The sequence below is a fragment of the Microtus pennsylvanicus genome, chromosome 3, assembly GCF_037038515.1.
Source record: "Microtus pennsylvanicus isolate mMicPen1 chromosome 3, mMicPen1.hap1, whole genome shotgun sequence".
Taxonomy (NCBI): Eukaryota; Metazoa; Chordata; class Mammalia; order Rodentia; family Cricetidae; genus Microtus; species Microtus pennsylvanicus.
In genome coordinates, this window is record NC_134581.1 from 51,509,461 (window position 1) to 51,534,549 (window position 25,089).

Consider the following 25,089-nt stretch of genomic DNA (forward strand, 5'->3'; position numbering starts at 1 on the left):
GACTGTCTTGATGTCAGGGCTGAGACGCCAGCCCCTCTAATCCGTTATCTGAATGAACCTCAGTGCTAGATTTTCTTCTGGAAGGCACCTATGTTGCCAAGATCAGGCTGCCTCTATATAGGGTATTCTAATAAACCTGGTGTTGTTTTTTTACTGCCTTGCACAGTACTGAATATACTTCTCATAAAATAGCCTTTATGTAAACCACTATGACCTAAATTCAGATCTTTATTTTCTATTTCGTAAGCTCTTCTAATATCACTGTGAAATCAGAATGGATGTACATGATGTTCTCTTGGTGCTGAGCTTCTGGGACTAAACTCTGTGTTTAATATTAGGGTCACAGCAAGAGCTTAAGAAAGTGGGGGTACAAGAATATATAGAACCGTCAGGATAGACTTCTTACTCTGCAACTGCTACACTCTCATTGTTTCATGGTTTTCAGCTATATTAGTATAATGACTTGAAGCAATTGTCTGGACTACAAAAATTGGGAAAAGTCAGCCTGTGACCAGAACTCCCTTAGGAGAGTTAATCTGTAAAAAAACAGATGTGAACAAAAAGATCTATTAAAAAGACAAAGATAGTGTTTTATTTGTTTGTTCAATATTCCAAAGCAAGGGTCTGTCTAACCAGGGTCGGGAATAGAGCCCTGCTTATCTTGGCAGGTGACATCCTTTTCTTGATCTGCCTGTGCAGTTTTTACTTGCTGTGGACCTAAGGAGAATGGTTAATGATTGGGACAGGTGGCCCATATTCTCTGCTGCCAATAGCTTCTTTTTTTTTTGTTTTTGTTGTTGTTGTTTTTGTTTTTCGAGACAGGCTTTCTCTGTGGTTTTGGAGCCTGTCCTAGAACTAGCTCTTGTAGACCAGGCTGGACTCAAACTCACAAGATCCGCCTGCCTCTGCCTCCCAAGTGCTGGGATTAAAGGCATGCGTCACCACCGCCCGGCTTGCCAATAGCTTCTTCAAACATTTCTCGAATAGATTCTTTACAGGATGCAGGGAACAGGGTCTAGACGTGTGGTGTGCAAAACAGTAGCTACTGTGCATACACATGGCTATTGAGCACACGAGGGCTAGTTCAAACTGAAGTGCACTTTCGATGGTGTTAAAGTGTGCCGATGGCATTAAAAAGTAAGGTAGAATATCATTTTTAAAAGTTGTTCCTTATTGGAACATACACAGATATGAATACAATTTCTATACAGTGGGCCAAGTAAAACAGTTTGTTGAGACTTATAATACCTGGTTAGCTTCTTAAAATGTAGTTACCAGATATCTCCACATCTCTTAACCTATTGATCTTTCTATCATCTGTCCACCTATCTATCCATCCATCCATCTATCATCTACCTATCTTTTATCTACCTCTCAATCAGGCATCAAACTTTCCATTTATTTTATTTTATTTATTTTTTTTGAGACAGGGTCTCATGTAGCCCAGGCTTTGCTTAAACTTGCTATGTAGATAAGGATGACCTTAAACTTCTGGCCTTTCTGCCACAATCACTCAAGTAATGAGATTACAGACATATGTCACCATGCCTGGTTTATGAACAATAGCTTTGTGCATGCCAGGCAGGCATTCTACCAATTGAACTAACCCCCCCAGTCTTCCGTGGCATTTCAAATGACACAGTAGCTTACGTCATGTTTTGACTAGACAGTACTGACTGCACATTGATCACAAAATTACCAGAAAAAAAATCACTTCTATCCCGGAATTAATCAGGAAAAAATCCAACTCTGAATGCCTCTGAGCATCCCCACACACTCAGCATGAACTCCTTTGCCTCCCAAATGCCGTGGGTCCTTCCTCGTGTTTGCCCCCTCTGCTCCCTCGCTTTAGTCACAGCCCCTCTCCCCAGAACCACTAGGCTTTTCCAGGCCCAGCATTCTGTAGACTATTCTTCTCCATTAGGTTTCATTTCCAATGGCAGCTTTTCTGAGATGCCTCCCATTACCTTTCACAATGGGCAGAACAATGCCATCCTTAAAGGACTACTTCCCAGTCCCTGGAAGCTGTGACTGCGATCTTACACGGAGAAGGAAGAGACTTTCCAAGAAGGAGTCAGTATTTTGAGACGTGCAGACTAACCCTGATCGTCAAAGTGAACCAAAATGACCACAGAGAAAAGAAGGCAGGAGAATCAGAACACGACAGAGCAGAGGTTAGAGAAACACAGAGCCACGAAATCAAGACCTTCAGATGACCTCCAGGACAGAAAAGACGAGGGCATGTAATCTCCCAGGGAGCCCAAGAAGTCCTGTCAATCGGCTTTAGACTCTTGATCAGCAGAGCAGGCAAGCATGCTTCCAGGCCTGACATTTGAGGTATTTTCTTACAGAAAAAGATCTCCCTGTCTGAATGTGAACCATGAAATCGCCAAGTACTCAATCCCACACTCTCCAGTTGTTTTTTTAGCAGCCTGTTTCTGTACCAGACAGTCTCTAATAGGTTTGTTTGTGTAATGATCATTTATGTTTCTCCCTGATCAGAATGTGATGTCCTTCTATATATGTGTTGCTTTTATTGGATAATGAATAAAGCTGTTTTGGCCAATGGCTTAGCAGAGTCAAGCCACATGGGAAATACAAACAGAAATATATAGGGAGAGTAGGCAAAGTCAGAGAGATGCCATGCATCTGCTGAAGGAGATAGATGCTGAACTTTACCCAGTAAGCCACAGCCTTGTGGCAATACACAGATTAATAGAAGTGGGTGAATTTAAGATGTAAGAGCTAGCTAGAAAGATGCCTAAGCTATTGGCATAATACAGTGGTGTAATTAATCTAGTTTCTGTGTGATTATTCGGGTCTGGGAAGCTGTGAAACAAAGATGCTATCTCCACCTATAAGAATGCAAGCTTCCCGATGCAGAAGCCTTTTCAGGTTTGTGTCTCTATGCACTCTGTTTTATTCTTGACACAGTCAGTGCATATTCGCCTGAATAAATGGTTATGTGGATGGACAGATGGAATTGGCTAGTTGAAAGATTCAATTTGCTCTAATTGGATATCATCTGAAAACTGCTGACAGAAACCAGAATATTTGTTGTCTATGGTGTGTCTTGAGGGTGCTTCTGAGATAAAAAGAATTTGAGAGCCAGTTTAGACCCGAGTTCAGATATCCAGAACTGATGTCAAAAACCAGGCATGGTGGTGGACACATTAATCCTAGTGTTAGAGGGGCATAGATAGGTAGAGGCCCAGAGACAATAGCCAGTCAGCTTCACTAAGATAATGAGCAAACTCCAGGTTCAGTAAGAAATGCTGTCTCCACAACTAAGGAAGAAAGTGAGAGAGGAAGATACACAACATGGACCTCCGGCCTCCACAAATGCACACACAGGTGGGTGCACCTCAATACAATGTTACATATATGCACACATATGCAAGCACACATAAAGGATATGTTTATCCTCCTATATTAAACATAGACAGACACGCATGAGTATATGTTACAATGGAGGCCAGTGTGAGGTCAATGAGAAATTGGATTGGGTCTTAGCAGCAAGCTGTTGATAACTCAGCTCTCAAGACACCAGGGGCCTATCTGTAGGTTTTGCACATTTCTGTGGAGGTAGACACTCCTGTGATGATGGATCCCACGCGACCATCATGACAACTTCAGTAAAGGTGGAGTCAGAAAAAGATATGCAGGGCAAATGTGATGGTTTACCGTCATCATCAACTTTCACTATGGAAACACGTACCTGGGTATGTTTATGAGGGTGCTTCTAGAAAGGCTAAACAGAGAAAGGAAGACTCAACAGAATGGAACCATTCTGAGGAAAAAGGTTCTGGGCTGAATAAAAGGGAGAAAGTGGGCTACATACAAGCATTCATCTCTCTTTGCCTCTGACTGCGTACACACTGTGACCGGCTGCCTCATGCTGCCGCCGTGCCTTCCCAGCCATGATGGACGATACCCTTGGACTGTGAGCCCCAACAAACCCTCCCTTCCTTAGGCTGTCCTATTGGGCACTTTGCCCCAATGATGAGGACAGTGATTCATGAACAGAGCCTTGCTGCTGCTGTGACAGATCTAAAAGAGCTAAAAGAAGGCTGTGGATGGCCCAAGAGGAGTGGGTGAAAATGAAAGATGGCAGTTCCTTCAGGGCCGGTGAGATGAGGCCTCAATGGCCCTTGTCATTAGGGTTTTCTGTCATTGAGTTGAGCAGAAATAACCCAGAGCCAGAAGACAGCCGGGAGGATGTCTTGAGAAATGCAGGGGCAGAGGGTCTGAAAACCAAGAGGATGCTGAGAGTTTCCAACACACTGCACATCTTAGAGAGTCTGGATTGTGGCTAAGAGCTGAGGCCATGAGAGCCGTCAGAGGAGCCACCTGTCCGACTTCCTCGAACACAGGTCCAGGCTGCTGTCTTCACTCCTTCTGCCTCTCACACATCTGGTTGGGTACCACGTGCAAATTTTCATCAACCCACCACCAAGATGAGCGAGCCATAAGTGAACTTGGTATGAACTTCAGAGTATCCTTCCCTGAAGTCCTCCTCCTCATTCGGGAGCTAGTTCACTAACATGTAAGTCTGAGACCCTTAATTCTTTTTTTTTTTTTTTGGAAAGGTTACCTAGTATCATGTACATTTTTTTTTGTATTTAATTTATTTATTTATTTATTTATTAATTAAAGATTTCTGTCTCTTCCCCGCCACCGCCTCCCATTTCCCTCCCCCTCCCCCAATTAAGTCTCCCCCCCAGCCCGAAAAGCAATCAGGGTTCCCTGTCCTGTGGGAAGTCCAAGGAACCCCCACCTCCATCTAGGTCTAGTAAGTTGAGCATCCAAACTGCCTAGGCTCCCACAAAGCCAGTGCGTGCAGTAGGATCAGAAACCCATTGCCATTGTTCTTGAGTTCTCAGTAGTCCTCATTGTCCGCTATGTTCAGAGAGTCCGGTTTTATCCCAGGCTTTTCCAGTCCCAGGCCAGCTGGCCTTGGTGAGTTCCCAATAGAACATCCCCATTGTCTCAATGTGTGGGTGCACCCCTCGCGGTCCTGAGTTCCATGCTCGTGCTCTCTCTCTTTCTGCTCCTGATTTGGACCTTGAGATTTCAGTCCTGTGCTCCAATTTGGGTCTCTGTCTCTGTCTCCTTTCATCGCTTGCTGAAGGTTAATATTCAGGAGGATGCCTATATGTTTTTCTTTGGGTTCTCCTTCTTATTTAGCTTCTCTAGGATCACTAATTATAAGCTCAATGTCCTTGGTTTATGGCTAGAAACCAAATATAAGTGAGTACATCCCATGTTCCTCTTTTTGGGTCTGGCTTACCTCACTCAGGATAGTGTTTTCTATTTCCATCCATTTGTATGCAAAATTCATGAAGTCATTGTTTTTTATTGCTGAGTAGTACTCTAATATGTATAAATTCCATACTTTCTTCATCCATTCTTCCATTGAAGGGCATCTAGGTTGTTTCCAGGTTCTGGCTATCACAAACAATGCTGCTATGAACATTGTAGAGCATATACTTTTGTTGTATGATAAGGCCTCTCTTGGGTATATTCCCAAGAGTGGTATTGCTGGGTCCAGGGGTAGGTTGATCCCGAATTTCCTGAGAAACCGCCATACTGCCTTCCAAAGTGGTTGCACAAGTTTGCATTCCCACCAGCAATGGATGAGTGTACCCCTTTCTCCACAACCTCTCCAACAAAGGCTATCATTGGTATTTTTGATTTTAGCCATTCTGACAGGTGTAAGATGGTATCTTAAAGTTGTCTTGATTTGCATTTCCCTGATCGCTAAGGAAGTTGAGCATGACCTTAAGTGAGACCCTTAATTCTAAGAGTAGCCATCAAGACTTCATTGTGGGGAAGGCCAGACTGGTCCTTTATTAAAACTTCCCATGCTTCCCCATCTCCTAGGTGAGTGACACTGGGGGAGGTACCTAGAGTTTAGGTCCCTTAACTCTAAAATGGGAACCATAATGCTATCCTCAGAAGGGTTTGAGACTGTTACGTGATACATGTAAGATGCCCGGCCACTGCTCTGCCTTATAGTACACGCTCAGTCCACGTGAGCAGGGATGGTGACAATGGTGTTAGGTTTTTATTCTTTTTCCCCTCCATGGGGCTTTGCCAGGCAGAAGGAAGGCTAATTTCCCAACAAGTCATTTCCTGTCTCTACAGTCACCTGTCCATTGTCTTGTTCTGAGCATGGGGCCATCCAGATACCCGGTGCAATATCCTCCCAGGCCCACGCTAGCCCTGTTGACCACTTCAAGAGCACACATTCATTTGTGTGTGGGGTGAGAAGTTTTCCTCACACGGGGTGTGTTTCAATGAAGGACAAGGCTGAGCCATTATGTGGACACAGCCACAACAATGGAAACAAGAGTGCTTGCTGAAAAGCACCAAAAAAAAAAGCTTTATTTTATCTGAATGGCCATTATTTTTCATTCCCTTCTCCCCACACAAAGGACCAGAGCACATCTCCTTCAGTCTGGCGCTGAGTGAGTGGGTGTGGAGATGCGCCCAAACAAAGGCAATAACACATTGCACTTGTCAGAGCCCTTGTGAAGCGCTCTGTGAGGTGGACCGAGCTTCTCTGCTCGCACTGCCTGAATCACACTGCAAACAACATTGTGGGTAGACAGACAAACATAAAACCGTGCGTAACCCTTGGCACAGTTATATAGCAACGTACGGGCACAAGCTGGAGCTCGAGTTGGCGGAACATAAAGGCACAGTGTTCTTTTAAGACTGTGGCATTTTGTTGGTCCCTTCAACAATGTTAGGCACCAGTGACGCTGCCTTGGAGATGAGGTTCTGTTTGCCCCCCTGGGAGGAAGGCCTGATTGCTCTATTTTGCTAGCACATCATGGTCCTCAGGCACATGCGCAAAAGCCTTAGTGGAGCACTTGCCAGCCACAGACTTGGGGTGGCGGGGGACTTGGGGGACTGCAGTGCTCTAGGTTACAGATCAGAGCATCTGAAAGCTGCAGGTACTCAAATACCCTAGATCGCAGAATCACGTGACTTAGAGAGAAACCCATCGTCTCCTACTCAGGGTTTTCTGAAAATACAAACCAATTCTGAGTATGAGAAGGGAGTAAATACTGGCAGTCGGCAAACTGCCTTTTTAAAGAACAATCAGGTGGCTTGGGCTTAATGTAGTGTGTGTGTTTGTGTGTGCGTGCGTGTGGATACATAAATATTGTGTATTTATTTTGCTACAATCATTTTCTTCCCTCTTGCTTTTGTTAACATGATCTCCCTGCCAAGTGGGTACAGGTTCTGAGAATGTCTTTTCTGGACCATCAGTCTATTGTGAGGAAGAAGGAAGTGCCTCCTGACGAGGCCTCAGCTCCCTGGGGGCCAGGATGTGACCACACTCCTGGGAGAGCCTCCCCCTGAGCCTACCTGCACTCACAGTACGGATGGCTTTCTGAGTGAGCTGAAGACGGTGTGGTGGTGCTGGTGATTTTCCAATCCATCCCCTGCCAGCGCTTGCCAGAGGGACGGCTACCCTGACCATGCATTGTCTGTATCTCACATGGATGACCCTACATGATACAGCCAACAGAGACCTGTGCTCAAAAGCCAGCCACTGGGTCCCCATTGTGTTTCTTGCCCTGTGAAGTGGGTGATTCAGGATTACTGTAATCTGGGTTTGGGGTTCCAGATGCCTCCTTACGCTTCTCTATGTGGTGTTGTATGGTTAACATTAGTAGCCTACTCAACAGTTAGGAGTGACCCCTGACCCTGACCCTGGGTCTAGGAAATGACTGTAAGAATTAACTTGCAGGTTTGTTGTGAGAATGAAGTCAAACAAAATGAAAAGCACCTACTACGGAGCCCAGCACACAGGGATTGTTTATGAAATATATTATTTGGATATTGGCTAGCTCTGTCTACATCTTTGGAATAGGCTAGCCCTGTCAACAGCAGGAAATGGAATGAAGGATGCTGGGTGAATCTGTAGCAAGTAATATCACAAACCCAAAATGGGAGTGGAAGAAATGGCTTCCAGGGCTGCAGTTCCATTTAGACAGCAATAAAACATAGCCTGGGCCACGTGGGACAAAGGTCTGCTGCTGCTAGCAGCATTTCCCCCAAAGGTGTCCAGTCATTGCCTTTGTGTCTGTGACTGCGGCAATTAATAATGACTCCCAGCTTAGCGTGGCGAGCATTGCTTTATGACGAGAGCCAGTCACACAGAACCTTTCCACTCAGGAGTTCTGGGTGGGGGGATAACCAGGAAGCCTCACGCCATACACTCGCTTCCAATTAAAAATATAGACAGAGGGAGGCAAGGCCGAATTACTGTCATAGAAAAGAAAGTGCCGCCACCCACTCTTGGCCTAAAGGTCACTGTGCCACAGCCTTGGTCATTATCCCCAGCTGCAAAGGTCAGGGGCTGTCTGCATGACTGGGAAGTATGTAGGCTTTCATGAGGCCTCAAAATGACTGTCACCGCGACACCCAAATCGGTGACAAGCTCTGGGCAGAGAATGATAATAGAGAAACCGAGGAACTGTAACCTTTCCTACCATCTCTCCTGTCGGCTCCGTGAAGCGGAGTCACAAGCATAAAACGAGAAGTTTCCACATTCTACAAAAGACTACAAGACGGCTTACTTAATTGGGCACGTAACAAATGGCTAGGCTGTCGCCAACAAGAAGACATCAAAGAGAAAGGAGAAAGCGGTGATTAAAACATCTCAGGACCGCACCTTGGGTTTGAAACTTGGTTCCCAATACACCCAGGCCGGTGCTGATTTAAAATCATGGGGAGAGAGCCATGGGATTGCATGGATCTTCCAATCATCATGGCCCAGCAAGGGGAACCACTCTGCTACCTCAGCCGTTGAAGTCCAGTTTCCATGTAAAAGACGGAGAATAAAAACGGACATCAAGCCAGACCTGTATTTAAAGATCAGCTCTCGCTCATGTGTGAGATTCCACGGTTGTTTGTGCCTTCGGAAAAGTAATGATTTTAAGGTTTAGTTATTGATTCATTTGTGTGTATGGGGTCCATGGAGCATGTGTAGACATCAGAGGACAACTTTGGGGAGTCCGTTTTCTCTCTCACCACGTGGTTCTGGGGGATCCAACTCAGGTCATCAGGCTTGATGACAAGTGCCCTAACCTGAGCTATTTCACTGGCCCAAGGAAACAGAACGATTCTGATACCTACTGCAGACTGTCCTAGTGAAGATTATGCATGGGAAAAGATGTACAAGTGTTTCATCAGGAGTCGGGTCCAAGAGAAATACAAACCTGAAGGATAGCATTATTCTTAACCAATCTCTACCATTTCCAACGCCGAGGCAGTACTTTTCTGCCATAACACTTTCAAAATGTGTGAGGGGGGAAGCAAGATGGCTCAGTGGGTAAGGACCACCGGCCTCCAAAGCCTGATGACCTGATCTTAGTCCCTGAAACACACAAAAAGATGTAAGGAGAAAACCGACTCTCCAAGATTGTCTTCTGACCTCCAGGCACATGTTCCAGTGTTCGTTCCTTGTGAGTCTGTTCATCTCGACCCACTGCTCCATCCCCCCACCTTCCTCTCATATACTCATACAATGGTAAGAAAATTAAATTTTCAAAACTTGCTGTTGATGATAATTATAGTTTATGAAACGCTCTACACAAAACAATTTAGGTGGGATGACACATCAAACATTACAAGAAGAAATCCAGCAAAACAAAAAACAAGGCCTACCACATGTGCATAAACATACGGACGAACATGGCCTCGGGTGGGTATCAGGAACAAAATTAGCAATGTATAACAAATCGGCTAAGCTTCCTAGCAACAGAAGCACATAAATAACAAACACTTAAGATGCTTATTCCTAAAAACGCTGTAGCGGTAGGGCTATGTCAGTTCCTCCAAGCATGCTACCGGCATTTGACATTTCCCAGTTATTTAAGTCATGGAGAATCTGATGTTTAAACCTGCAAGGTAGGCAAGGTGATAAAGGGGGCTGGGTAGATGGCTCAGTGGTTAAGACCACCAACTCTTCTTCCAGAGGGCCTGGGTTACATTCCTAGCACCCAGATGGAGACTCACAACCATCTGTAACTCCAGTGCCACAGGATCCAAAGCTCTTTTCTGTCTTCTGCTAGTGCCAGGAACACAACACACAGACATACATGCAGGCAAAACACCCACCCATACACATATATTCCAAAAAAAAATTTTAAAAATATAGCAAAGGTAATTTAAAGTATGCATATGTTGGCTAATTTTTTCATCAACTTGATACAAGCCAGAGACATCTGAGAAGAGAGAACCTCAAAGGAGAAAAATGCCTCCACCAGGTGACCAGCAGACAAGCGTGTGGGGCAGTTTCTTGACTGATCATTGATGTGGGAAGGTCCAGCTCACTGTGCGCAGTGCCATTCCGGGGAAGGTGGTCCTGAGTGTATAGGAAAGCAAACTGGGCAAGACAGGTGGGACAGGCCAGTAAACAGCACTCCTCTATGGCTTCTACCTCAGTTCCTGCCTCCAGGTTCCTTCCTTGCTTAAGTTCTTGTCTTGGCTTCCTTCAATAATGAACTGTGATTTTTAAAGAGTAAGCCAAATCAACCCCCTCCTTTCCACGTTGCTTTTTGTCATGGTCTTTATCACAGCAATAGAAAGTAAATGAAGACAATTTGTTTCATTCTTCTCTGAAAGGAAACCAACTCCAGCATCAGTGATGAGACACCTCCAAACTGAAAATCGCCCGGCGCGGCACTCAGTCCCAGGTCTGACCCTGATAGACTGGTCTGGGCACGATGCTGGTAGGAATTTGAATATCATGCAATACCTCAGAGCGGCTGACTCAGGCGTGGAGTCTGGGGGCCAGCTGAAGACGGTGTTTCTCTCTGTGTGGCTGGCCACAGGGATGGCACATTTGACCCCGTCTGCTTTATTAGTCTGACTTATCTCACAGCTAGGCACAGCTCTGGGCTAAGATGTGGGGGAGTCATAGACTTTCAAGTCTCCCAGAGCACCCCGTGTCAAAGGAGCAAGATGTCTCTGGCTTTTCATGTTGTAAACCAGAGCGAGTCGGTTTAGCAGGGCAGCTCAAGCTTAGAATCACCTTTTATGGTCATATGGAAACCACAAGACAGGCTGTATAGGCGCCTAGAGAACTTCTGATTCACGCCCCATATTGCTGTTCTTTGTGGCTAAGAAGCTATGCTGAGCACCCTATGGCATGCTGGGACGGGACCCCCACTTCTCTTCTCAAAGCTGTCCATCCATTTGTGGGCTTCAGATTGTCAGGTTGCTATGAGATTCAGCAAGGGGTCATTGTTAAGAAGGTTAAGAATCTACCTGGTCGAGCTGGTCTGATTTAGTTGCATATAAGGGAGGCTGACGGTAAACATAGGGCAATCATGTTTTGTTTAGTTTACTCTGTTGTGAGTCTTCCATTGTACAGGGAGAGTTTGTTTCTGATTCTGAGGGTCACATGTACACTGTGTTATGCTTTTTTGTTTAAAGTTTTACACAAAACAAAACAAAAAACCATCTGGGCGTGGTATTGCATGCCTGTAATCCAGCCTTTGAAAGTCTGGGACAGGATGGTACATTGCAAGCTCAGAGTTAACCTGGGCTACACATAGGGACCCTCTCTTAAAACCAACCAACCAGGGCTGAGAGTTAGCTCAGGAGTTGGAGCAAGTTCTGTTCTTCCAGAGACACAGAGTTCAGTACCAGCACCCGTGGTGGGAAGCTCCATTGCCTGTAATTCCAGCTCCAGGGTGATCTGGTGTCTCTGGCCTCTGAGGACATCTATACTCACGTGCACATATCCACATTCAGATACACACATATACACATTAGTTACAGAACAGAAATAAATCTTAAATAGATAACCAAGCAACCAAACGCACTAAGTTGAATTCGGGTGATCTGAGGGCTAAGCCTGTAGACCAACAGATGCTGGAAAGTGTATGCTTACTTCCAAAGGACAGGTGAGAAAATACAGCAGCCTCCATACATGTGAGTCGCACATCTAAGGAGACAGAGAATTACCACGACATTATTTAAAATAGTGTGTATGCACTGAGCATGTATAGACATTTTATCGTGTTATCATTCCCTAAGCCAACACAGTAGAACAACTATTTAGATAGCATTTGCATCACATGGAGTATTGTAAGTCGTCTTGCAGACGATTTAAATTATTAAGGACATGTGCACACATTTTACATGGTTACTGGACCAACTGACACAGAGATTTGAACATCCTCAGATGTTGACCCCGTGGGGGTCCTGAAACACTGCCCCACAAACACCTGAGACAACGCTAATGTGTCATACGTGAACCCCTGTGCTCTTCACCTTCAAAACTCCTCTGCACAAGGTGCTAGGCTTTGGCACGGGGCCAGAAACATACACTCAGCCAAAGGTTACTGATGTCAGTGTCTAGAGATCTGGTGTTGTTCCAGTACAAACAGAGGATTTGGCATCGAGGTAAAATATGGCAGCCTGTAGCAGAGTTACACGATCCGCCTGGCGGTGTACATGCCCCGCAGAATGGCACATAGGTGCCCTCACCCAGCTAAGCCCACCGTGGCGGAACAAACTAAACTGCCATGAAAAGAACATTGATGGTTACAGTGAAACACGGGGTTCAATATAATGAAACCCAATGGTGAGCACTGGATAGACACTAGAAGCAAAATGCTTTGGTTTGGGGGGCAAAGTGGCAGCATCCAGACTATTAGAGCTGGGAGGAGATCTGGCAGATCACAGATACTTACCTCTGCTTCACAAGTGAGAAAACAGGCTTACAGGAGGAAGATGGACAAGACCTCTGAGACCGGACACACTGGGTTTGCATCCCAAGTTTAGGAGTCACTGACCTGAGGAATTTGTTTCACCTACTTGCCTCAGCTTCTTCTCCGAGGTCCAGATTGAAGCCTTTGCTGGGCCTGCCACTGGTCACTGCCTACCACCACTATGTGGCGTCTCTACACTGTGTTCACAACCTTGTTGGAGTTCCGGGGGGGGGTGTGAGACCCAGGCCAATTTCTTATCAAGGTGATACTCATGGGAAGACCTGTTCTGGGCCTTTTGATGGGTTAGCATCTCATCTCTGGATGGAAGGGACCACAGGATGGGTTGACATAACACAGGGAAGGAAGAAACCTGGGGCGGGGGGAGACTGACCAGCTGTCTGGGTTCATTCTGTCACTCCAGGTTTTAGGTTCATCAAGGAGAAAAAATACACAGTGAGAAAAACGCAAAGCAGAAGCCCAAACTGCATTCTGGTCGATGTGTAAGAAACAAGATGAGGCTCCAAGAAGAGCCAATAAGCGAGCATGGCAGTTTTCATGATTTCTTCTGGCTCCCGGCGCCTTCATTCCAGAGCACCGCCACAATCTGGTTTCCAAGGCTCAAACTACATTGCCAAGCAGAAAGAAAGCCTAGCGCCCTCAGATGAGAGCGACTGCTTATTGACGCCGGAACGTGTCGTGCTTTCTTATGATCCATTCTTACCTTTTCTCTGGGGGCTTGGGTGTGAATGGGCGATTTGTCAGGTATCTGCCCCCACAGGGAAGATGTACAAATCATTTCTTTCCCTCGGCTCTGGATTCTGCCTGAGGTTTTTGCTCACTTCCTGCCCTTCTCACCATCTCAGAGACCTATCCCAGGACTGTCCCCAGGTTCACGGCCCTCAGCATCACCATGAGTCCCTGCAGAGTGGCTATTTGAGTGTGTCTGTCTGTCTGTCTTTTAAGGGTGATGAGTTCTTCATCAGCTCACATGCTGGTTACACTGTGCATAGAGCTTTGTCCCTGTGGTCCTTGCTGCTCAGAATGTGGTTATGGCCACCCGCATCAATACCTCTGGAGTCTTAGGAAATCTAGAGCATCTCAAGATAACTCCAGATCTAGCATATCAGATTTTCCATGTAATAAGGTTCCTGCATGATTTATGGCTGCATAGATGTGTAAGCCTCTGGTCTGAGAATGTGATTCAATTAGGAAAGCATTGCCTTGCAAATGTGAGGACCTGAGTTTGGGTCGTATATAAAAGGCCCTGTGTGATGGTGCCCACCTGTGCTCTCATTGCTTATGAGAAGGTGGGCAGAGGCAGAAGGATCTCTGGAGCTCCCTGGCCTTAGTCTAGCACACTAGGTGAAGCTCCAGGTCCACGAGTGATGCTATCCCAGATAAAAGGTGGAAGGGACCTGAGAAATGACACTCCAACACACATGCACTTCAAACACGCACATGAATGCATGCACAGATACACACAGTGTGAGCCTCTCTGGAACGGGGTGGGATGAGAGAACGTGATTCACATCTGTGTGCTTCATCTACTAAGTCCAATGGCTTCTGTTGACTCTGCTTCTCCTCCTGGACAGGGCAAAGTTTGAGAAAACAAAAATGCCACAGTTCTGTCCTTAGCCTTGTCATGGATTCCTGGCAGGAAGTCCCCATAACTCATGAATCTGTTTCCAAGTACCTACCACCCACATCTATACTTTCAAAGAAACCTCAGAACCTGGACCTGGAACAGAGCTGGCTGTGCCAAGGCACCTGAGGGTGTTCCATCCAAATGGGCTGGCCCTCGTGGGAACTTGGCAAGCAGACCAGAAATGTCTTGAGTCTTTCCTGTTGAGTTTACCAGCTTAGTGTTGTAAATTCAGTGATTTAGAGAGAGAGGTGGGAGAGGGGTTACAGTAACCACCTGCTGACAGGGCCAGAAAATGGAATCTGTGCTAAAGCTACTCTAAGCCTGATGACTGTTGTCACTGGTCAACAACCAAGAGAGCAAGGGCACAGTCATTTCTGGAACAGTAGGCATACACCGTGCTCATCAACAGAAAGTCTAAGTGTGTACACAAAAAAAGAAAGGTGATGAGAAACTTGATTCCCTTGAGGCTGTGCCAACCCTCATCTTCCAGAAATGAAATGTGTTGGTCAAACCTTTGGGCAAAAATATAGGGTAACTTTTCCTACATTCAGCCAATATAGGTATGCAGTGTGCTGGCCCATTAAGATGGTGCTAACCATCATTAAGATGGTTTGTTTGTTTGTTTGTTTGTTTATCGTGGGGAAGGCCAGACAATTTTGGGGAGTTGGTTCTATCCTTTTACCATGTAGATTCCAGGGCTGAAACTCGAGTCAGTATTAGCAAGCATCGCACACTGAGCCACCTCACTAGCCCATATGATGGCTGGGTTCTTTGTTAGCGTATGAGAGAAAGCCAGAGCCTGAGCCATGGTTCCGCTCTAGAGAGCTGAGGTTCAGCTATGAAACAGCCACCCACAGTCACAGCCCAGAGAGGTTTGGGAGTAACATTGAGACCTTTGGGGGAAATGAAAGTGGAACCCTTAGTCTATCATGCTCAGCTGGGGTTCTAAAAACTTTTCCCACTCATCACCCCTTTTGTGTCAAAGAAATTGTCACAAAACCCTGGATTATATAGGAATATAAAACAGGTACACAAATCAAACATTTACAGATACAAAAATCACAAGCTTATTCTAAAGGTAATTCTTTCATACAAAAGTATACGGTTTATTAGTGATGAAAGCTAATTTTCATACTAGTGAGAAGAATGCATCTGTTTTTGCACAAAGAATTCACTCCTGGCTGCTGAACATCGGATGCTGGCGGGCAGAGGATCTCCAGTGCTTTTCAGAGGTGATCACTGTTTTGATTGTATAATCAATGCTGAGAGCATCACTTCTCAGAAAGAGGCAGCATGAAAGGGCAAAAGGATGTTGAAGCCCTTTTCCAGAAATTGTGGGAAATTCTGTCCTCGTCTCAAGGCAAAATTCACAAAATAATTTTTTCCATGAAACTCAAGTCAGCAATCCAACAGCAGTTTTTAAAATCAGACATTCTAATCCAATGCAGTCCAAAGATAAACTTAATCTGATACTTTTTTGCTGAGGAAAAAAAAGATAGGAAAATATTACACTCTTTGCTTTTTGCAATTCAATCATCACATTACTTTAGGGCAGAGGACTCTGTAGAGTGAATACCAGCCAGTTCGTGACAAGTAGAAGTCCTGAATCTGAGATGACGTGTTTCGGGCAGTGTTTGCTGGCAGTTCCTGGTGTGATGAGGGACAACATAGGAGCCAAGACTGCATGAGGTCACATGTAACACAGGAAGCTCTGACAGAAAGACCTCAGGTCATATGTGCTGGCTTGGGACTGAACTTTGCTCGGATCGTCTGCAGAAACCTCTAATGTCGCCAGTTTAATTTATTCCCAGGTCAGTTATCAGACCTCATATGTTGGGTGCAAAGTTCCCTGAGCTATGATATGAACAAGCATCTGCCATTCATTCCAGTATCATCTAGGAATAAGTCGCTGTAGTCCCTTCTAAGGCCAGCGTGACCCTGAACTTGCTATCTTGCTGAAACTGAGTTTGACTCCCTGTTCTTTCTTCCTCCACCTCTCAAGCACTGGGATTACAGTCACCATGCTTTACCTAAGAGCCACTCTTTTAAGGGTTTTTAAATTTGTTTCTGTACTGCCACGTGTGTGCAGCTTCCCATGGAGGTCAGAAGTGGGCATTGAATCTCTTAGAGCTGTTGTTACCAAAGGTGGTGAACTCTTTGAGATCAGCGCTGGCAACCAAATTCATGCCCTCAGTAAGAGTCAATCATTCCTATCTACTGAGCCATCCCTTAAGATCCTTGAGAGTCAAATCTTAAAATAACTGCATACATATCTTCAACCACTGCTCCCTTTGAGGGCACTGACTGTGCGCTAGGGAAAGTGTAGGGCCGTGAGAATTTGTATGAATGCCTACTATTTCCCCCCATCACCTTTGAAAATATCTAATCATCCTCTCCTGTGTCCTAGGATGTATCTCCCTGAGCCTCTGGCATCCCAGCAGGGACTGACAGTCACATCAACCAGAAGTGTGATGAGAGAAGACCTTAAGTATACTGTGTCGGTCCCTTTATGAACCACGTGTCAATTTCAGCTCTGAAAAAGACTCCTGGCTGTTACTGAGGATGTCAACGATGAGACCAGACCCCGAAGATAGGAGATAGCATTCACATGCACATCCGTATTGGATTAGAGGATGCGCGAGGGAATCCCATGCAGATCACAACTGATAACGTGCACCCATCTATTAAGAAAGCGAGATAGTGGAGGCAGCTTAGTGTCAGTCACAGCTCTCGGGATTTTTGTAAACCGAATCCCACCAGCAGGATCTGGGTGTGTTTGCACACCCCTCCTGACATTGGTAAGACGCCTTTTGGTTTCCAGGACACTTTCGTGAATGTTCTGCCCATTGGGTTCTTCGTAATTTTGAAGGTTGTCCGAGCTCATCAGGGGACAGGATAGATATGTAGAGTTGAGATGAGGACTCTTCTACCGCTCAACAAAAGGCCACCAATTTTCACTTTTAAAGTGTTAAAAATACTTTTTTGAAATTCCGAGAGGGGAGGAGGCCTCTCTCTAAACTGACTTTTTCTTTATGTAATGTGACTTTCCATCTCCTGGTGTGCTGGGTTCTCTTCCATCTAAGTGTCCCCTGCAGAAAGCTGTGCCACACAGATGTGAGGGGACAGTGGATCTAAAGGAATTCCAGGTCACCAGGCTCTCCTAGGTAGCTGTGTCGTACTCTCCTCAAAATAGGCCCTTTGTTTAGGAAGGAAGGAAAAAGAATTCATGGAGGTGGTCAACTTCAAGTTCAAATTATATGCACTGGGGGTTTTATCTGGGCTCCTGCTGATGAAAATCGTGACTTCCATTAGCATCAAGGGGACCAGTGTGTGAGAGGAAGCGGGCACTCTGACTATATGCTGTGTACAAATATTTGACCGCGTTCACCCCTCTCTTTAGAATTCCTCTAACCCAATGGACTCTCCATTATTCAAAAACAACCTTTGATATTTTTCACTCCTCCTCCCAAGGTTACCTCCTGTGGGCAATAGCATCCCCTTCTCTGTGAAGGTCAAGGCAACAGGAAAGACAAAGCGCTCAGAGCAACTCAGAACTGTTTGTCTGCTAGAATTCTCCGCTCGGAGTTTATACGGATATGCATGTGTATATACAGGCCAGAAAAATACTTCATTATATGGGCATGTGTGCATGCATGTTTATGTGTGTGCAGAGTCACACGTCTGTGAAGACTTGTGCACACATATGTACGGATGCATGTGTGCAAAGGCCAGAGGACAAACTCTAATGTTGTTTTTATAGTTGCTATCTACCTTTTCCTCTCACTGACTTGGAACTAGCCAAGTGAGCTAGGCTGCTTGATTCTAGCCCCACGGATCCACCTGCGTCTGCCCTCCCAGTGCTAGGATTCATGCGTATATAAAGGCAAGGAATGTACCCCACCATAGGTTCTGTGTATTAAACCTGGCTCCTCACACTTGCAGAGAAAGCACCTTAGTGATGGAGCCACCCTCTCAGCCCCTAATATTTCATCTCATTTAGTTAATCACCAAGGAAGTGAGTGAGCCAACAGGGAGAGAACTTAGCTCAGGAACAGCAGCCAACACCCTCAGACCCGGAGCATTGTGGGCCAAGGTGACAGTGGAGGACGTTGGAGAAAAGGGGTTAGAGCGGCGCATCAGATGCCAGTATAGCAGCCGTCATGTCCCCTTTTTTGCCACACCATCTCAATCCCAGAACTTAAAAGAAAGATGTAGACAGGGGGATGCATAGCGTAAAAGAAAGAATTGTACATGATTCCCCGTTGGTCCAGTGGAGCCCTAACAGGCCACTATGTTTCCCCAGAGCTCTCCCAAAGCAGCTATTTAAAGGGAGAGTGAGACGTGCACAGGCTTTTCCTAGATTCTGAGGTCGGAGCCTTAATTAGAGTCACGATCGTACCATACGTCTATTTGTGTAACTGTTCAATTAGGAGGATGATAGCTGGGACACAGATCTTAACGAGCTTTTAGTGTCATGGAGCTGCTTCACAGTGGCCTGTTTTTTTTTGTTTTTTTGTTTTGGTTATTGTTATCATTAGGCTTCATGTAGGCTTTTCCCCCTCTGACGTCCAATTACCTGGGGCTCCCTTCCCACAGGTTGAGAGCAAGATGAAGTCTTTGTGTATCAAATCTCGGGCATCCCAACAAGCAGCTTTTCCTTAGTCTTCAGGATTAGTGTGTAAGCAGTTCTTTGTCTCTATGCTGGGATCAATCCATCCCTGTGACTACCGGCCTCTTAGGACCAATGTTTTGCAACTGACACTCGGAAAGATTAAGCAAGTGCCTCTGTGTAGCACAAGAGTGAAAGAGTTGGGGTTGGCACCAGGAGATCTGCTCTTCCTGAAGCAGGACTATCAGAATAGTTAGACATGTTATATGTAGAGTAAACAGAACAGCGTAAGGTGGACCAGGAGTCTAACTGGACCGGTGATTAAAATAAAAAAAAAAAGACATGGGGTGTAGGAGGTGGGCAATAACTTGCTATGCAAGTGCCAGGGCTTCCGTCTGAATCTCCAGCACTCACATCAAAAGCCAGATGTGGTCACATGCAAACAGTCCTGTGACCTCGGTGCTGTGAGGGTCCGAGACATAGGGATTACTGGGGCCTGCTGGATGGCAGCCTGGCTCCAGATTCAGAAAGAGACCTTTTCTGAAGGGAATATGAGAGAGAGTGATAGAGTAAATCACGTGACGTCCTCCTGTGCCCAAACTGAGTACATCACACACATGTCAATATATGCTACACACACACACGTGAGCACACACACGTGTGCACACATATGTGCACGCACACACCACATTCCTCTTTTGAAGACATGTTTAATCTCAAAGAGCTATTTCACTTCACTTTCCCTGCCTTTTGTTCCTTAGGCACATTTAAGGTGATGCTCACTTTCGGTGTTCTAGAAAAGGAATAGTACTCCAGCGCATTTCGGTGCACCCTGTGACTGTGAAGCCCACTCAATGCTGGCGTTTTCTTTGCTTCGGAAAAACTAATCGCTCCTCACTGATCTTTCCTCAGTTCCCTCGTAGGCAAAATAAGCATAACGGTGCCATACACCTTACAGGATTGGCGGGAAGATGACACGAAACACCCAGCTACACTCCCGAGGGCAGTGCTGACAGAGAGTCAACCGAAATCAATATTAGCTGCCTTTGTCCCCGTTCCTTTTATGATCACAAAGGACAGCCAGCAGCTCTCGTGCGCCAACCCATCGGAATCACTTTTGTGTGTCTGCTGCAGGAGTGGAGAGGTTCGGGTACAGTGTAGGGGGTGCTGTAAGTGCCAGGATGTTCAGATGATGAAAATGAAGAAGAAAATTAATGTCAGAGCCAGGGAAATGACTGTTGAGACAAAACAATTATTCTATTATAAATTAATGATGTAACTCATTTATGATATTGAGTGTTTGAAGCATGGGGTACCCTCAAACATTACTTTCCAAACCCATTTCTCTCTCAGGGTAAATTTAAGGGTAGTGTCATGTTTTGAAAAATGTTGTTTTATTGACTGTAATTTTTCTTGGTTTCAGTGGGGACCTAGTGACAGCCTACCACAGCAAATGTCCTTCATGTTGCTACCCTCACCCCACTCTTTTGTTGTTGTTTTTTCTTTTTTCATCGAAGCCAACCTATTCTGGGACTACTGGAAATGTGATGTATTAGTCCTGTGTCCAGAAGGTTTCATGTAGGTGAAAACAGAGGTTTTGGTTAGCTGACAAGAAATGGAAATGAACTCTGAAGACTGACTTACTTTATCAGTGGAAGGGGTATGGTAACTATCATTCTATATGCGGAACATATGGAATTCTGGGTGATTGGTGTTCCTTAAAGACACAGATGGACTTAACATGGTGTCTATCAGCAAGGGCAAAGACAGGTGCACTATAGGAAAACCAAGCTTACTGGATCCTCCCAGGGCCAGGCTTGAAGCTAGGGGCAGGGTTCACTAGCTTTGTATTCAAGGGTTCTACACCTGGAGGTTTAGTAAATGCAGTTGGAAAACTGTTTAGGATCCAGTCCATTTGTATTGATAAAGCCTCTTCCTGTCATCACTTCCTAAACACTATGCAAACAATGTAACACATGTTTATATAACATCCACATTGCACTGGCAGCAAAATAACAGGCTAGAGCTGGTTGCAGAGGCAGGGAAGGCATGCATAGATTACTCCTGCATCACGCCCTAAATTTATAGAAGAGCCTAGAGAACCTGGGGGTTTTGGCATCCATGGGATTCTTGGAGCCAGACTTTCCGAAACATTCAATGTTGGTTGGACTTTGTTGTCTGTTTATTTAGTATCCGTGTAGTTATTGCAACAGTCTAGTATGGAGTGGGCTGGGTGAGGTCTGTAAACGTGTTCAGAGGCAGAGAGCACCAAGAGTCATTATCACTGGGATCTAGTCCAAGTTGGAACCGATTCAACAGGACGACGGTGCTGCTAACATGGCAGAAACTGTTTTGTCCTGCCTTTCCTTTGTAGAACAAGACCAGGCATCCGCTTTCGCTAGGAAATGGATGCGATGCTGATGAAGTGAGAGGCCAGAGACACTCAGGAGTTTAAATCGCAGTTCTCCCACTGACCAGCTCAATAGTCTCTCTACTACACTGTGCTTCTTAGGGAGGTGCACAGAAGATGAAGATGGCAGACAGTTCTGATGGGTCTTCCTCAGGGTTGGCGGTCAGGGATTCCAGGTTCAGGACCTACTTTGGATATAGCTCTGTGCACCTTACTCTTGGCTCTCTTTCACCTCTGTTCCCTTGTCTCTCCAGTGAGACCATTGGACTGAAAGTACCCAGGGTCCATTTCAACTAGAAAATGCCATGATGCTATTATCTGCATGCTCTGATGCGTAGAAGCATATAACCTCCATTTATTAATATTAACTGGGGCAAACTAGTGAAATTCGTTTAGGAAAAGAGCCCTGTGGTGTTGTTTGTGCTTGGAGCTGCCTGTGCCTTAGGAGACTGTACACTGGTAATTGACTTGCTGGAGGCTCCTCAGACCTAACCCAAGAACACCTTGCCATTACGCTTCCTATTTTGCACCAAGAGTGTGGGTCCGCCACAGACACAGGAAACTGAGGCACATCACACAATTTCAAAGAAAGAGATAAATTGTTTTAGTCGTGTTTTGCCTGGCTTCTTTCATCCATCTGTTTCCAGGGCCTGTTCAGTCCAGCTCAGCTCAAAGGCCCATTCTTCCAAAAAGAGACTTCCTTCACATCTCAGCCAAAGGAACAGACTGGTTCTCTAGGCCATAGAAGAGTCCTGTTGTCCACGCTCATCTGTGTCATCCTGAATCACGGCCTCGGTGTCAGAAACTCTACTGAAGATCCTTTCTGATAAGAACAGTGTTTTAGGTTTGATTGAGAACGGCTCTGTGATGATAAGAGATGTGTACTAAAATAAGAAGTGATATACTATGATAAATTAAATAATAACATCTATTTGGTCCTCATCCATTCCTGGCACTGAGTTTTTTAAATCCTCAGTTTCCTTAGGGGTAAGAGCAATCGAGGTAAAAGGAGAACACGTTTGGCTACTTGTAGCAAGCCCTTGTCAACTACTCCAGGATTGCTGCTAATCAGGTGACTACTGGAAAGCCGTAAGGGCTTGGAGGCTAGTTGCCAGGGGACACAGCCAAGTGATGCAGGGTTAGAACTCCTAGTATCATCCCTGACCTCATGGAATTCTGTAGGATGCTGAAGTAATCCCCAACAGCCAAGTTTATATGATGAAAGTTTATACGATGCCACCTGTCCCCCAAATTCCCAAAGGACAGAAATCAAAAATCTTCCAGGCTGTCTAACACGGGAGGTACAGGGACGGAGATCTGCCAGACAGGGTGTGGTGCTCTGTATCTCTTTCCCTACACCCTACTGTCTACATGCCTCCACTCCGGCTGTTCCTGAGTAGCACCCGTTGGTGGCACAAAAGTCTTCCATATGCACTTCATTTTCCTAAGTTCCTTGACATCTCTAGGCAATGATCTAACCTCAGGAAAAAACTGGGTAAAGCCTGAGTTTCCGACTGGTCAGATAAAAATGCACGTGAAGGCCTAGACTTGGATTACATCAGAACCAGACTACTCCTTCTGCCATGTTGGTCTGGGAGGCCAAACTCATCTGAGAGCTCTTTTGCCAAAGAGCCATCTCACCAGCCCTGGATAATATATTTTTAATTTGGTCAGAGTTTTCAATTTGATCTATAATTTGTGTTTCTAGTCTCCTAGTCTTAATTATATTTTACTATTATTGTATTTCAAAAGTTGTCTTGTATTTGTCCCAAATATTTCTAAAAATAAGACAAAATATAAGCTCACCGGGTCTTTGAAAAGCTTGGTGTTGTCTACCCAGCTTTGATTTTCAGAATATGCTTCCTTATGTTCTAAAGCATGTTGTCCTATAAGTAAAGTCTCATGGATCCTGTCATTGGTAGTATCTAGGGATAAACTAAAGGAACACTGTGGCCGACTCACTTAAACCCTGGCTCCTTTACCTGTGAAACAGGAGCCATGGGATCGCCCTTTGAAATTCTTGTGAATTATGTAAGTCAGTATGTGTCACGCAGCCAAGCCCTTAGCACAGCAAGACTTTAAGTGAGCAATTGAAAAAAAGCAGCTATTTTTATTAAAGAGGTCTGTTTGTTTATTAAATATTCATCATGCATTAGATGTTGTTTTATTAGCTTAAGTTCCCTTCAAACCTGACCGTGGTCTTTTCTTAGCAAGCTTCCCGTCATCAAGAGAATCACACACGAGTCTAGGGACCAGCGCTGCCTGTGTGGCTGCTGTGCTGCAGATTCAAACTGCAGACGAAGACTCAACAAGGTAAACGCACGGTTCCTTCTGACCCCCAAAGTCACGAGACTTTGGTTTCTCACCCATTACAGTTGGGATATGTCTCTTTTAAAAATAGGAGCTTGAGACTTAATCCTTAGTGCAATCATGTTGATAAATGGGACTTTAAAGAGGGGATTGGGTCAGGAGGCTCTGCCCTCAATAAAACAGTGCTGTTAACCCAGGAGTGGGCTAGCTGCCAGTTACCATGGGGTGGGCTTCTGACAGAGAGAAGTTAAATTCCTCCCTCCTTCCCCGTGCTTTCACTCCCTTGCCTATCTTCCTCTGCCATGAGAAGAAGCAATGACCTTCATCTTCTAGGGTTTCTCAACTTCCAGATCCATGAGAAATACATTATTGTTTTGTTTTTTAATCACTCTATAGCACAGAGTTCCAGGTGTTTTCTTACAGCAACACAAAACAGACAAAGACAAAATCCCTCCAACGAGAGGTAGCGGAAGTGCATTGGCAGCAAAACCAAGGAATCTAATACCATTTTATTAGGCCCTTTCTCTTCTTTCACACGTAAATTCCGCTTGCAACCTTATCACTTGTGTAGTAAAGGATTTTCCAGGGCGCCACACATAGGGAGAGGAGAATATAGAAAGTGTCGAAACACACTTCATGCCTTCCAATCTATGGATGACTAAGGAACTACTTTCACTGTGGCTTGCCAGATGCAGGTTGGCCACCTGATCATTACCATGAAGGCACAGTTGGCAGACTTCACACAAGGAGGTCACCAGTGCCCATGCAGAACACTTGAGTTTCCTTCCTGTCAACCTCAGACAGAATCACTCCAGGATGCCCTGCAACGGTGGTGTCCTTCCAAAAATACTAGGGTCTGAAAATGAGAACACACCAGCTTCTTATATTTTGGCTAGAATAACTCTAACATTGTAAATTTCTGTTCTAGCTTCATTTCCGTTCATGTAATAAAACACCCAGACAAAAAGCAAGAAAGAGAGGACAGGGTTTATGTGACTCACAATTCCAATGTATAGTCTGCTGTTTCAGGGAAGTCAAGGCAGTAAACAATCAGCTAGTCACATCAAACCCACAGTCAAGAGCAAAGAGGGTAAGTGCATCTACACTACCTGCTGGCTTCCTTGCCAGCCTTCTTCACTCTTATGTAACTCAGTGGCCAGCCTAGGGAATACTGCTGCCCAGAGTGGCCTGGGTATTATCAATTCAAAATCAAGATAACCCCCTACAGGCAGGCTCACACGCCAACATGATCTAGATAATTCCTCATTAAGACTACCTTCCAAGGTGACTTTAGGTTGTGTGAAGGTGACAGCTGAAACAAACCAGGACACGAGCCATCATAACTATGACAATACCACTTTCCAATGCCCTC

General features: G+C 45.3%; 1 protein-coding gene across 1 annotated transcript in view; it reads right to left on the reverse strand.

Moving 5' to 3' along the window:
• The window catches only part of Rora (RAR related orphan receptor A), a 732,627-nt gene that overhangs the window by 356,834 nt on the left and 350,704 nt on the right, over window positions 1–25,089 (reverse strand). The window lies entirely within an intron of this gene.